This window comes from Mus pahari, chromosome 8 (genome assembly GCF_900095145.1).
Source record: "Mus pahari chromosome 8, PAHARI_EIJ_v1.1, whole genome shotgun sequence".
Classification (NCBI taxonomy): Eukaryota; Metazoa; Chordata; class Mammalia; order Rodentia; family Muridae; genus Mus; species Mus pahari.
The window spans coordinates 96,710,447-96,724,769 of NC_034597.1; positions in this window are offsets into that span (position 1 = coordinate 96,710,447).

A 14,323-nucleotide genomic window follows, 5' to 3' on the forward strand; every position below is an offset into this window, starting at 1 on the left:
AGGGGCGGGGGGGGGTATAGGGAAATTTCGGGATAAATAAAGAAAATAATAATAAAAAATTAAAAAAAAAGAATAACTTTTTCCATTACTACATAATATTTTACAGGCCAGTAACGTGGAGATATTTTTGTTTGCATTTCCTAATGGAATTTATTCTCATCTAATATTACTCTAATAAATTTTTCAATTTTTGTTTTTATTATATATAGTTAATGGCATATATTGTTGAAGCAAAGGGTTTATTGGCAACCGTTGAAATAGAAAGGTCAACTGTGTCATGTAACAATAGGTTTAATTTCACTCAAAACAGAAATTTATCTTTTTGTTTATTTCTATTATTATCACCAGGGAAAGTTAGAACTATTATCCATCTCTATATGCAATGTATTTTTTTTTATTTTAAATATGAATATTGAACATTAGTTTCAGAACAACTGTCTCTTTAACTTTAATTTACAGAGTGAAGAATTTCCAAATTAATATGCTAATGATACGATGGGAAGGTGAATGTCATTCACATGTTTAATTTCATTAGCCGCAAGTGCAGGTGGTGGGGTATTCCAAGGGAACAGCACATTGTCTTCTAAAGGAAATTTTTTTTCATGTCTTCTGAGTTTTCTTTGGTGTTGTCTTTTCTTTTAACTTTTTAATAAGCTTGTGTTGGATATTTGTTTTTCCACTAATATACCACTGTGTTAAAATGGATTCTTGTAAATAAGAAATGAAGAATGATGAAAATCAACAATTAATTTTAGTAAGATTTCTGATATCCAATCACATTACTAGTGTAATAATATTCACAGAAAAATGTTACATATTTCCTTTCACTTTTCTAGTTTGAACAGCTAATTACATAGAAATAAATCCACAAAATTAAGAAATAGATAAAATTAAAATAAAAATATATCACTTTCCTCACTCCCATGCCCCCCAAGTGCCCCCTTTATTGTGTGTATTTGTTTATATGTGATATAGTTTTTATTCCGTTGATACATTCTTATTTCTTCAAGATTCCTATCTCTTTGCAGATTTCATAACCCAAGACAAACTCACAAAAAATCAGAAATACTTAAACGGAAAAAGTTAACATCCATGTGATGTTTCATTCTAAACTTACATTATGGTCAGTCAATTTTATAGGTAAGGGAAATTCACTTGTAGAGAATTTTTTTGTTGATATTTTTAATAGCAATAAATTAGATGATTATATAATATATATAAAATACTATATATATTATATATGCTACTCTAGTAAACAAAAGCAGTTACACAAGAAGCAGAAGCCCTTCTGTTTCTCTTCCTCTTCAGGGTGCATCCGGAAAGTTGCCAACTCAAAAAAAGTATAATATTATATTAGATTTCTGAGCACTTTTAATACAGTTTCATTTATCATTTTTCAAACAGAAAAGATGATCAAACAATTTACATCCTGCCGGGCATGGTGGCGCCGCCTTTAATCCCAGCACTTGGGAGGCAGAGGCAGGCAGATTTCTAAGTTTGAGGCCAGCCTGGTCTACAAAGTGAGTTCCAGGACAGCCAGAACTACACAGAGAAACCCTGTCTCGAACCCTCCCCCCCAAAAAATTATGTCCACACTTTTAATCAATTTCGTTTTGAGCATCTCTTTTGTTTCAGGCCTTCTGGGATTCTACAGATCAAGAAACAAGTACATACAAACTTACCATGAGGAATACTATGTATCTATCCCCTGTAGAGTGCATGGTTGCTCTCTGCTAAGACATAAATATTTTGATTATCTCTTGCTGTAAAACTCAAGGCATTTCATATATTTTATTGATTATACTCTCGAAACAGACATAGGTACATTTTTAAAAAATACTTATCAAGGGACTGAGAATTATGCCTTCTTATTGACAATTTGTGGACTTAATTTTATCATCAAGAAAACTGAACAAATGTTTAAAAATATAGATATCAAAGAATAACAATATAAAATTTACCATGTAACCACTGGCAGCTATTCATATAAGTTTTGCACTTTTATTTTAACAATAGAATAAGAATGGAAGAGAACTTCTCCTGGCCTTTAAAGACTTATTTTCTCTTTTCACAAAAAATGCTCATGGCATTTGCAGTTGAGCTTAACTATTAACTGGTATCAGTACAAATAGAAGCCTTATTGTAATTTGCCCTGAAATCTATGTGTCTACTAATACTAAAGTTATTCCGTTTTTTATTTAAAAATCATAAATTGAGCCATTTTCATCAGCAGCATACTGCTCTGAGGCAGTTTTCACAGCAGTCTCTTTTACCACCTATCAATCAATATGATTAGCCCTGTCAAATCCTCAAAAGAAAGAAAGAAATGAACAGAAATAACATATACTTGCCAGGTATAACTTACAGATCAAGGTTTTTGAAATATCTTTATTAGCAATCATTGTAGCCTACAGAATATTTAGAGAAAATTACTCCTGAAACTAAATTTATCAAAAGTGCTTTAAAAAAAAAAAAGATGGTTTTCTTCTACTTTGGTAGATTGGATGGCAGCTCCCATGTATTAATAGCCAGACTTCATTGACAAAACTTCTAGGTCACATCTATCTCAATTTCTATAAGAGTTATGTCTGACATATGTGGTGATCTGGTATCTTCAACATTAGAGCCCTACCTTAAGTATCTTGGAGGCAATCAAGGGCAGTAGCATTAGCGCATACTGTTCATGGACAGGAGGACTAGTTTCTATAGTGTTTAAACTTTCTTGGACTCCCTGGAGAGGTTCTTAAGTCCAATTGGTAACCTTTATATAAAGGCTCAGAGATCATTGTGGGGAAAGGACAATGCAGGTAAGCTGCACTCATAAAATCTCAACTATGCAGTTGTCTTTAAAACACTTGAGCAACAGTAGCATGCATTGACATACAAATGTGAATGAGAGCCGGGCGTGGTGGCGCACGCCTTTAATCCCAGCACTCGGGAGGCAGAGGCAGGCGGATTTCTGAGTTCGAGGCCAGCCTGGTCTACAAAGTGAGTTCCAGGACAGCCAGGGCTAACAGAGAAACCCTGTCTCGAAAAACCAAAAAAAAAAAAAACAATAACAACAAAAAAAAAAAAACAAAAACAAATGTGAATGAGAAGCCCCCACAGACCCTCAGCTCTACAGAAAAAGCTGTAAGCAGTTAGTGGTCATTGACAGGAAATACTGGTCTTCTAGAAGGACAAGTTTTCTCATTAGTTGTCCAAGACAAAGTGGTCAGCCCTAAATATCTATGTATAAGAGTATCACTAAATGAACTCAGCACAGTGCATTTGCATCTATATAGTTAGAATGGGCATCTATATACTTATATGTACATTTGAAATAATAATTTTGAAGTAAGGTTATGGATTTGAGACAGAATTGAGGGTGATATTGGAGCAGACAGAGGAGTTGGTGATGCTCTATAAATACATCACTTATCTATGAATTCAAATAAAATATTTTTAATAAAAGAGAAAAGGAAAGTCATTTCCTCTACTACGTTTGTTGTTTTCTGTTGAAAGCCAAGAGTCTGGTGATGAACTAATAGACATCAGTGTCTAGTAATGTATCAGGCTTAAAAGATTCAATGGATGAGTTATTCAAACTTCCATTAAGCCTAAGCTAAATAGCGTTTATATAAAGTTCTTCCCTGAGATGGAGTATGCTACTCTTGTGATTCTAAGTAGACAACTCTGTATATAAGATTTAATAAATATGTTGTCCCTCACAATCAAAACTTAGATTAAAAAATTCTACTGAAAAATATTACATTTATAAACAATTTATAAGAAATTATGGACAAAAAATTCTCAAACTTGAATCATTCGTGATATTTCATACTATTAAACACTATTTAAACCCCATATGAAATTTAATATTTCTCTACCTAATTATTTATTTATTTATTTATCTGTTCATTATGTATTTATCTCTCTATCCTATGGAAAAATACATGAACCAAGTTAAAAACAATATTTTAATAAAATTTTGACTATGGAACAAGTAACAAAAATGATTATGGAATAAATATTTATGCAAGCATATATAAACTATTGAAAATACATTGACATTGGGTGTTCAAAATGGTAGAAAAACAAGGTATTTCTGTTGTCCCTAACATCATTGATTCTTCTACTACCTATCTTTTGTGCCTTTGACTATATATATTTGGACAGCTTTGAAAAGTCTTAGACTTCAATGATTACTTAATTATAATTTCCCTTGCTTTCCTTCTAAATGCAGCCAAAATAATCAGAATGTGGCTTTATGGTAGTGAAAAGAATGTGAACCATTTAAGTCAATAAGTATTAACTAGATACTTGAACTGTAGACAGTAACACTGTTATTATCTAGCAGCCTTATTTATAATATCCAGAAACTGGATAGAATCCAGATGTTCTTCAGAAGAGGAATGGATACAGAAAATGTAGTACATTTACACAATGGAGTACTACTCATCTATTAAAAACAATGACTTTATGAAATTCTTAGGCAAATTGATAGAACTAGAAAATATCATCCTGAGTGAGGTAACCCAGTCTCAAAAAAACACACATGAGATACACTCACTGATAAGTGGATATTAGACCAAAAGCTCAGAATACCCAGGATACAATTCACAGACCACATGAAGCTCAAGAAGAAGGAAGATCAAAATGTGGATGCTTCAGTCCTTAGAAGGGGAACAAAATACTCACAGGAAGAAATACAGAGACAAATTTTGGAGCAGAGACTGAAGGAAAGACAATGAGGAGATTGGCCCATCTGTGGATCCATCCCATATACAGTCATCAAACACAGATACTATCATGGATGCCAAGAAGTGCTTGCAGACAGGAGGCCGATAGAGCTATCTCCTGAGAGGTTTGCTAGGAGGTGGATGCTCGCAGCCAAACACTGGACTGCGCATGAGGTCCCCAATGGAGGAATTCGAGAAATGACTGAGGAGTTGAAGGGGTTTGCAACCCCATAGCAAGAGCAGCAATATCAACCAACCAGACCCCCTAGAACTCCCAGGGACTAAACCACCCACCAAACAGTACACAAGGGGTGACTCACTGCTCCAGCCTCACATGGAGCAGAGAATGTCCTTGTTGGACATCAATGGGAGGAGAAGCCCTTGGTCCTGTGAAGGCTCGATGCCCCAGTGTAGGGGAATTCCAGGATGGAGAAGGGGGAATGGATGAGTGTGGGAAACACCCTTAGCGAAGCAGGGTGAGAGGGGATGGGGTAGGGGCTTTTAATAGGGGAAACCAGGAAAGGGGATAACACTTGAAATGCAAATAAAGAAAATATCTAATTAAAATTTCCAAAAAAGAAAAAAAAAACAAATATAAAGCATATATTTCTAGTCATATAAACTTCGTATTCCTTGTGTACCAACATTTAAAAAATTAAAATGTAGTTCATTAATTGTCTAATGTCATAGGAAAATTGATTATCTTCAACATTTAAACACATTTAAAACATTCAATAGGCACAACTCCTTTGTTTTCTTGACACTGTTGCTGAGAGATTTCTAGTTCTCTTACAATTATTTCCTTTTACATCTTTTGGCATAGAAGAATGTTGTTAGTAAGTTCTAAGTGTCTTATAATGCACAGTAATTGTTGTTCTAAATAGAGGTCATTGTTTACTTTGGCAAAATAAACTCAGTGAATTTTTTTCTGACATTTACTTTGTACTGAACAACATCAAATAAACCTGCAAAGTATCCTTTTGTAAATAAAATGACAGGATGGAGTGAATGGAATAGTATATTTGGAAATTAGGACATGCTATTTTAGATAGCCTTTTCAGGTTACTTAGAATATAAATTTCTTACATTATACCGAACCTTTAATCTTGACTCAACAGAATTCAGATCATTAAAGGAATGAAAACCTATGTTCTATTGCTGTTACTGTGTGAAGAGATTGTTAAATTGGTTGTTATCTTCCTGTAATTTGTCAAACACCCTCACTGTGTGTGCCATACCACAATCAGAGGTTCCTGAACTCAGTGCGATTAAAAGGTTCTGTGTTGAAATAGGTATAAGAAACCTAAAGGATCAAAAGACAACTGCCAGTGGAGACACAACAAGAAATCAAAAGTGCTAATCTTTCTGGGCTGGATGCCAGCAGCTTACTAAGCCTCCGCTTACCAGGGACACTGCAGTGTCAATCCAGCCTCCATACATGGGTGTAGGAAGCACAGTATAGAATAAGTATCAGAGATAACAGGATTGTCCATCACTTGGGCCAATTTTCCTCATTCAAAGAAGTGACTGACATCTAGTCCGCTGGAATGCCAGAGTGAGAAGTGATCAATCAACCTGGTGATTCTTTATTATTCTATTAGAAACTCCACCTTTCTCCTCCCCTGGCTCATTGTTAATTCCATAATCCTGTAATGAATAGAACACATCCCTGTGAAAGAGTCACTGTGAATTTTACAGCCTCCAGCAATATCATCTTCCCTTATTCTTCCACAGATTCTTCCTCTTGGTCCTAGCCATGAATCATAGAATTCATTGTTATCATAAAGGTGACAAGATACAAATTCTACTATGCTAAAATGTATAAGAGAAGTAAACCACTAGATTAGTCTCTGGAAGAATTTAACCAAGTGATTCCAAAAGATGGCACTGACCTGAGTTTCATTCTATACTTCCAGCCATGTATGTGGCTTGCTTTGGGAAAAGCAGGGTCCCTATAGATGAGGCATGATTTTGTTTACTATTGAAGCAATCAAGTGTGTGTCTCAATAGAATCGTATCTTATTTCTATCAAATATTATTATTCGCATCTAAAAATCCAGTTACCAAGATCATTTCTACATATGTAACATATTACTAAGGGGAAAAGGCATACATTGCATCCTAGTCCATGTCAGGAGGGAAAAAAAAAAAAAAAAGAAGCTGTTAGAACTCAGCACGAAAAACCATACAGAAGAATCTGCAAAGTAACATAGATGCAGGAATGTGTCTATGAGCTTTGCTCCTTCCCCCACATGACTTTGTAGGCTTTTCTACCTGAAAATTAGGAGTGATTCAAGACAAATGCTTTATCAGTAGACTCATATTGACTTTTACATTAAATAGTTCTGCAATTAATTAAAAGGGTCACATCGACATGTGAAGCACATTATGTAATTAGACTAAGATCTTGCATAATTCTCTGGAAGACCAGGATAATTCATTAAGTGCATTTGAGGTCTATAATTAAATAATATTCCACAATAAAGGATGTTAGCATTGGGATAAACATAATATATTCATCCTGCATCTGAAGATTCATTGAATATATTAGTACATTAGTATGCACACAATTGCTAGAATACCCTAGATAATATTGAGAAATATATCTACTCACATACCCAAGAATACAGTTCTCACATATGCCTCATTTGAATGTCCAGATGTTGATTACTTGGTGCTCATAATCTTACTGGACTTTGCCATTTTCTAGACTACATTGACAGCCTCTGAGTGTCAATCACATCATCCAGACTGCCTAGATATTGTTAGGGTCCATGATTCACCAAAGAATGATACTGCAGACCCAAAAAGTGTACAAATGCAAAGAATGTTTTATCCTGCAGAAGTCTAGCATGCTGGGGTCTCCAATTACCAAGATTGACAGCCAAGTGAGCTCACTGGCCTGATTTAAAATAAAGCACATTATGGACTTTCAGGGTGGATGACCTTTATCTTGATCTATCTCTAAGGACATTCCATTACCTGTGCTTGGGGACTGGAAACTGTTGCTAAGGAAGTAGCTGAGGAAGTCTGGAAACTGCTGCTGACCTTATTGTCCTTGCCTCAGTCCAGCTTCTAAGGCCCAGACTTGTTTGGTCTTGCCCAGTTCTTGGAAACAGAGATTTAGGGCTTATCTCCTGAACGACCAATGTGAAGCCTATTAAGGAGTCAGCCCAGCCTTCTAAATATCAACATTCCTCTTCACTCTCTCGATCAAATTTTTACTTTATTGTTGGAGCAAGTCAGATTGAAAGAGTAAATGCCTACAAAATGTGTCCTTTGCCTATACTTAATAGGGATATGTAAATTTTTAAAAAAGTGACAAACTCCACATGAACTTAACAAATGTGGGAAAATGGGGATTTCCAATAAAATTGACAAAAAATATGTATAAAGATGGGGACAAGAAGCAAGAAAAAAAACTTAATAGCATATGTGGTTAGAAGAGTTAGGAAAGATGTTTCTGAGGTTTTAGCAGTTGAGCTCAGTTTCAAATAGGATTTATTTTCATTTGAGAAATGATAAAAGATTCTGACTCATATTTAAGTCATATGATAAGTCATGGATTTATTTTTCAGTATATTTGTAAATTATTTCTGTTCAACAGAAAAGACAAGCTATGCCTATGCTTTTATTTCTTTTCTAACATTAAACTTTTGTAAATAACTTGCTTTTTATTTGTCTTATTCTAAATATTTTCCCTTTATAAGCATGTATAAAATGGTTACTAATAAAAAAGTAAAAACAATTTAAATAACCTGTTATATATATATTATACACAATTATATGTGAGTAAGCACTATGTGGCACTGGAAAAACTGAATATAACCAAGATAAGAAGGAGAAAATAATATAGATATATCCATTAATATCACAAAATATAAACTCAAAGTGGTTTATGGAGCATACAAGTATAATATAGAGTTGTCTATAACTGGTAATACTAAACTTCAATTGTGTTTCCTAATTGTTTATCTCTCTGAAGCCATCTCTAGGCTGGAACTCATTATCTTTCTGCTTCACCTTCCCAATGCTGGGATATTTGAGTGATACCAAACCTTACATATATTAATAAATAATGTCACATGCATAATCCAAGAAACCATGTGTTAATTTGATTTACGAAATGACTTTTACTCTGTAGATCGAGCTGTTGTGAGGATGAAATATAAGCCATAGAATGTAGACAAAGATTTGTTAACCACATCTTGGCAATATATACAAGTATCAAAAATTCATGAGGAAAACCTAGAGTTTCATAAAGGCCCACACAATAGGATGAAACGCCTGAATGCAACGACCATTTGATTAGATGTAAACATTGCATTTAAATACATGAGAAAATTCTGTGTCAAATATCTTCAGGGAATAGTAAATCAAAGGACCATGAGCAATCCACACAAACTGGAATCCCTATCTTTACAGTGCCCAAAACATAGGATAGCATATAACAGCAGAAACATATTTTTTTTTGCTAATGAGAACTCAAAATGTTGACATACAAAATATTATATAGAGTTTGGAAAATGATTACAAAGAAAAGCATTGCCAAACCATGCCAGGAATCATTGAGACTTCTTAGTATTATCTCCTATAAAGTGAAAAATGACATGTACAAACAAAACTCTCTTGTGAAAATGTGTACTGTGAGGATTCTCTTCAACATGTAAATCAATGGATTCAAAAGTGGCCAATAAACAATAAGATATTAGTGAGTGTAAAACTCACCACCACCAACAAAAATAACCTCCATAAATAACAACAATCAAAACCCCCTGAAGAATCTGGAGGAATTCATCACAGAAAAACAGTGAGATAAGTTTTAAACAATCGGAAGTTTAGAAAACTATCCACATCAATAAAAGTATTGATTTGGTTGTTTAAGGAAGGGAGAGAGATTACTAAGTGTAGTACCATAGAATTTATTATTAAAGCTAATCACTAAACTATTACAATGATAATTACCTTAAAAAATGGGGTAAAGAGCTAAACAAAGAATTCTCAACTGAGGAATACTGAATGGCTGAGAAGCACCTAAAGAAATGTTCAACATCCTTGGTCATCAGGGAAATGCAAATCAAATCAACTCTGAGATTCCACCTCACACCAGTCAGAATGGCTTAGATCAAAAACTCAGGTGACAGCAGATGCTGGTGAGGATGTGAAAGAGGAACACTCCTGCATTGCTGATGGGATTGCAAGCTGGTACAACTACTCTGGAAATCAGTCTGGCGGTTCCTCAGAAAATTGGACATAGTATTATCTGAGGACCCAGGGCATATACCCAAAAGATGTTCCAACATATAACAAGGACACATGTTCCACTATGTTCATAGCAGCCTTATTTATAATAGAAAGAAGCAGGAAACAGGCCAGATATCCCTCTACAGATGAGTGGATACAGAAAATGTGGTACATTTACACAATGGAGAACTACTCAGCTATTAAAAGCAATGACATCAATAAATTCTTAGGCAAATGTATGGAACTAGAAAATACCATCCTGAGTGAGATAACCCAGACCAAAAGAATAAACATGGCATGTACTCACTGATAAGTGGTTATTAGGTAAAAAGCTCAGAATACCAACTCTACAACTCACATTTTACTATATAATATTTAAACAAGAGACTATCATTATGTAAACCACACATATCAATATCAGTTATATAATCATAACAAGTGTAGAATAGTTATACAAAATACTAATACCATTGACAACCAAAAAGAAGAAAAGTAGATAAAAGGATTTATTGTTCTGGTTATCTACAGCAGTGGAAACTAGTCTAAATAATAATTTATTTTATAATCCTGAATTCTAGCTTGTTATATATATATATATATATATATATATATATATATATATATATATATTTGATTTATATATATATATGTTTTATATACATATATATGCACATGGTTATGTGTATTGATAGTATTATCAGATGTTTCAGTGGATGAGAACAGTTCAAAAAACATGGTACTGATGATAGTGTCTGATGTAAAAAAGCTATAGCTTGCTTCAGTGCCTACTGCATAGAATTTAGTTTAATTCAGTTGAGTCACTCAGTTATACGTGCAAGTCTATCTACATGGTGATCCAGCATCTCTGCACTCCACTCTCAGTAGTATTCATATAAACACATACATAGACATAAACCTTTAAAAGTATATAGTATAAAATAATTGACTGTCTAGTGCATTTACAATAAACTTCTACCTCAAACTGTAAGTAAAACAAAAATAGAAATTACAATATATAAACAAAAATGTACAAAAAATAAAGAATAAGAATAAAACAACTGCAGACTTTCTATTATCCTGTCCCAGAGTGCGATGTAATGTAAGGAGAAAAATATTTTTGATGATTGCTCAATTCTATTGAAGTAAGAATCCAGTGAAGTACTTGAATTTAATCTGTAATGCTAAATAAAATTTCAACAATATTCTGAAGACATACACAATTTTTAATAGATATTTTCTTTATTTACATTTCAAATGTTTTCTTCTTTCCAGGTCTCCCCTTCTGAAATCTCTTTGCCCATCTGCCATCCCTCTGCCTCTTTGAGGGTGCTCCCCCACCCACCTACTCCTGTCCTCCATCCCAGGCATTCCCCTATATTGGGGCATCGAACACCCTCAGGCAAAAAGGACTCTCCTCCCACTGATGTGCAACACATGAGTCCAGCAGCATGGGTTGCTCCATGTGTATTCTTTGGTTGGTGGTCCAGTCACCAGGAGCTCCAGGGGCGTTGGGGGGAGGTTAGAACTATTGACATTGTTGCTTTCTTCATGGGGCTGTAAGCCCCATCAGTTCTTTCAGTTCTTTCTTCAAATCCTACATGGGGGACCCCTAAGCTCAGAGCTCAGTCCAATGGTTAGCTGAAAGCTTCTGCCTCACACCAGTCAGAATGGCTAAGATCAAACACTCAGGTGCTGGTGAGGATGTGAAGAAAGAGGAACACTCCTCTATTGCTGGTGCAATTGCAAGCTAGAACAACCACTCTGGAAATCAGTTTGGTGATTCCTCAGAAAATTGAACTTAGTACTACTGGAGGACCCAACAATACCTCTTCTGGGCATATACCCAGAAGATCTTCCAACTGGTAATAAGAACTCATGCTCCACTATGTTAATAGCAGCCATATTTACAATAGCCAGAATCTGGAAACAATGCAGATGTCCCTCAACAGAGGAATGGATACAGAAAATGAGGTAAATTTACACAATGGAGTACTACTCAGCTATTAAAAAACCATGACTTTATGAAATTCACCGACAAATGAATGGAACTTGAGAATATCATCCTGAGTGAGGTGACTCAATCACAAAGGAACAAACATGGTATGTACTCACTGAGAAGTGGATATTAGCGAAAAAGTTCAGAATATCCAAGATTCAAATCTCAGACCATATGAAGCCTAAGAAGAAGGAAGACCAAAATGTGGATGCTTCAGTGTGCTTTAGAAGGGTGAACAAATTACTCATATGAGAAAATATGGAGACAAAGTGTGGAGCAGAGACTGAAGAAAAGGCCACCCAGAGGCTGCCCTACCTGGGGATTCATGCCATACACAGCCAGCAAACTCAGATGATATTGTGGATGCCAGGAAGTGCTTGCTGATGGAAGCCTGATATGGCTGTCTCCTGAAAGGCTCTGCCAGAGCCTGACATACAGAGACATATACAGTTTTTAAAAGCTGAAAAACCTGCCAGGCATAAAAGGTAAAAAAGAAAGACTTTCAGGAAATCAAATAAATTACCTTCAAAGCAATTTAGTGCTGAATGACAGCAAATTTTTTACTTCTGATACAAGATTAAAATAGATTATTTTGAAAATTGTACAGTAAGATTGTTTTGGAATTTGGAATCATTATTCAAACAAAACAACTATTTAAAATCAGAGGCAAACAAATGCAGCAAGGATTCCAGAAATATATCTTCTAAGTAGTTGTCTTAAAAAGCAAAATATAATATTCCTAACAAATATAGTTTTGTTTTTTAAAAGTGAGAAAATATTAAATATTTATAATGATATGAACAACATAATATACTCACAACAGTGTAAAATCTCCCATAAATATCATTGTAAATAATTCTCAATTTTTTTAAAAAAGTAATTCAATTTAACATATCAGGATTTTATAACCCATGGATAAGTGAACTTATTTATGAAGCTCTATAACTTGCGCTAAGGTGTTTACTCTCTAATATCCTATCAAATCTTACACAACTTCAGTACAATTCAACATTTATTCCTTAAGTCATTTTTTTTTTTTTAGTTTGGCAGCTCATTGCTGAGATAAACACCATGATAAAAAGTAACTGTGGAAAGAAAGTGTTTATTTGATTTACAGTCCTCAGTCACAGGAATAAAGGAAGCCAAAGCAGTAGTTTAAGCCAGGGCAGATATCTGGACTCAGGAATAGAAACACAGATTATGGAGAAAGATTGCTTCGTGACTTCCTGGCTTCCTAAGGTTTTTTTTTGTTTCTTTCTTTGCTTCTTCATTTCTTTCTTCTTTCTTTCTTTCTTTCCTTCCTTCCTTCCTTTCTTCCTTCCTTCCTTCCTTCCTTCCTTCCTTCCTTCCTTCCTTCCTTCTTTATAATTATTTTATTTACTTACTTTTCAAATGTGGTCCCCCCCCTTTCAGCTGTCCCCTCTACAATCCTTTGCCCCTAACCCCTATCCTTACCGTCTAAGACTAATCTCCTCCCCCAACCCACCCATTCCTACCTAACCCTTCTATCATCCTCCATCTCTGGGACATCATGCCTCCATAGGACAAAAGGCCTTGCCTCCCATTGATACCAGATAAGGCAATCCTCTGCTACATATGTAGCTGGACCCATGGACCAGCTCATGTATCTTCTTTGGTTGGTGGTTTAGTCTTTTGAGAGCTCTGAGGGGTTCTGTTAGTTAATACTGTTGTTCTTCCTATGGGGTTGCAATCCCCTTCGGATCTTTCAGTTCCCTCAACTCCTTCAGTCAGTCCCTAACACTTCTATAGGGCTCAGTCCAATGGTTGACTGTGAGGACCAGCATCTATCTAGTTAAGTGCTGGCAAAGCCTCTCAGAGGACAGCTATACCAGGATTCTGTCTGCAAACACATCTTGGCATTAGTAATAGGGTTGGGGTTTGGTTTCTGCAGATGGGGTGGATCCCAAACTGGAGTGGTCTTTGAATCCTCTTTACTTCAGTCTCTGCACCATGTTTTTGTCCTTGCATTTCCTTTAGACAGGAACATTTTTGAGTTAAAAGTTTTGAAATGGATGGGTGGCCCCATTCCTGTAACACTCAAAATCTCCTGCCCAGAAGTGGCATTGGCCACAGTAGTTTGGTCTGTTCCTCTTAAAACATTGATCAAGAAACTGTCTAAGAATTTCATTAAGTCATTGTTCTTATTAGCTGAGTAGTACACCATTATGTAAATGCACCACATTTTCTGTATCCATTCCTCTGTTGAGGGACTCCTGGATTCTTTCTAGCTTCTGACTATTATAAATAAGGCTGCTATGAACACAGTGGAACATTGTCCTTATTTCATGTTGAGACATCTTCTGGGTATATGCCCAAGAGTGGTATTGCTGGATACACCAGT